Here is a 2,122-nt window from a genome sequence, read left to right as displayed (position 1 = left end):
CTCCACATTGACTCTGTACCGGTACCCCCGGTATATAGCCTCCACATTGTCTCTGTACCGGTACCCCCGGTATATAGCCTCCACATTGACTCTGTACAGGTACCCCCTGTATATAGCCTCCACATTGACTCTGTACCGGTACCCCCGGTATATAGCCTCCACATTGTCTCTGTACCGGTACCCCCGGTATATAGCCTCCACATTGACTCTGTACAGGTACCCTAACCCTGCTGTTGTTATTCACTGCTGCTCTTTGAATATTTGTTTTTCTTATCTCTTATTTTTTTCTTATTTTTAATTTTTCAGGTATTTTTAAAAAACTGCATTGTTGGTTAAGGTCTTGTAAGTAAGTATTTAACTGTAAGGTCTACTACACCTGTTTTATTCGGCGTATGTGACAAATAAAATTTGATTTGATCAATCAAGTACAAGGGAGGAGCGAAAACCCGCAGATTCTCGGCTCTCCGTAGAATGAGTTTGACGCGTGTCTTATGCTAACCGACTATATGACTGGGTCATTGACCATTGATACATGTTCAGACCATGACAAGGAACGCAGTGATCAGTCCGTCACCAAGATGACAGTCAAAAGGGTGTGTCAGTCTGTCTCTGTGGCAATAGTTGGCCAATGGGCATGCTCACCGCTGTCGTTGTCGCCCTCTATGAATTCCAACTCCTCCTCCACGTCATCATACATCTGTTGCCATGGCTCCAGCTCCTCCTCCTCACATTCCATGAATAAATCGCCGTCCATATTGCTGAACGGATCAAATGTCTAATAAACAACTAAGACACACTGAACGGTTAAAATGTCTAGTAAGTGTACACTCATAAGTGTAGATCTATCGCTAGAGAACTACGAACAGTGTCAGAACATCATACAGTACATTAAAAAACACCATTGTTGCTTGAGTAAATATCAGTGTTTTTATAAGTTTCATGTGTTTGTGTAACTTGTATGAAACTATAAAGTTAATTTATTTCAAACATTTATTATATTGTAACCTTTATTTTACTAGGCAAGTCAGTTAAGAACACGGCCTAGGAACAGTGGGGCAGAACAACAGATTTTTACCTTGTCAGCTCGGGGATTCGATCTTGCAACCTTTCGGTTACTAGTCCAACGTTCTAACCAATAGGCTATCTGCCGGCTACCTGCCGTAAGCTACACTATTGAAGAAGAAAAAAAAGCCTATTGATTGAATGTTGGCAATATGACTCAGAGACTTGGCTTCAGAGATATATAAAATCTGTCCAGGATTGAAATAATCTTATGAAATTGAATTTCTAAAGATATAAAAATACATATTAAGCTATTGAATGAAAACATTGCTTCTCTGACCATTTTTGGGGGGCAATTGTTTTAAATATATATACGCAATTGAGTTAATCTATTATTCTTCTCTGGCTCATTGTGATAGAATTTCTCGCTAAATGTCCCTGGCAACCACTAGAAAATTTACGAAAGGGGCGGGGGACAAAAATAGTTCTCTACATGCATGACAGATTTGAGGTGCATGACTCAAATAAAACAGCTGTTCGTTCCGTGAGTCTAACAAGTCATGTACATGTATTGCAGAAGAGATGATCTCGTAATGCAATAGTCGCATTCCAAAGAGATAAGACCCCCCCCCCCTCACATTTTGTGGAAAATACATTCTGCGTCGGCGTAATGTTACTCACAACGTGTAGGCTACGCTATTGATGCCTTTCCACTGTAACGTTTAGCGTGCACATTAGATATATTTACGGCACAAAATATATATATTATTTGTGACACACAAACTACAGGTAAACCATAAACTATTACAGTTAAATTCTTACCCCGTCCAATATGAAGACAGAACGCTAATAAACTAGAACACACAAAAATTATTCGCAGGCTATATGTTCCCCATTGGAGGCATATTAATCCGCATGAAGGAGGCAGACGTTTACCTCTTTCAGCAAATTACATTGGTCAAAACAAAGTTTGCGTCATTTCCGCTTTAAAAATCTGCACTGTGATTGGCTTCCATCAATGTAAAGAAGAGAGGCGGAGCAAAGCATTTCAGGAAGTAGGGTTGCCCTAAAACTGCGTTGTTTTAATAAATTTCATTAAAAACGTAGTTAATTCAAGTCA

The 2,122-nt window shown here is 39.6% G+C and overlaps 1 long non-coding RNA gene across 1 annotated transcript; it reads right to left on the bottom strand.

The window, feature by feature from the left end:
- Positions 1-297: 297 nt before the first annotated feature.
- Positions 298-2,122, bottom strand: LOC118963201. Its single transcript, XR_005050401.1, has 3 exons — positions 1,825-2,122; positions 1,076-1,170; positions 298-786 (listed from the first exon to the last, which is right to left on the bottom strand). It is a non-coding gene; the product is annotated as an uncharacterized LOC118963201 (long non-coding RNA).

This window comes from Oncorhynchus mykiss, unplaced genomic scaffold (assembly GCF_013265735.2).
Source record: "Oncorhynchus mykiss isolate Arlee unplaced genomic scaffold, USDA_OmykA_1.1 un_scaffold_846, whole genome shotgun sequence".
In the NCBI taxonomy this organism is placed as follows: Eukaryota; Metazoa; Chordata; class Actinopteri; order Salmoniformes; family Salmonidae; genus Oncorhynchus; species Oncorhynchus mykiss.
This window is presented reverse-complemented; position numbering and strand designations above follow the sequence as displayed.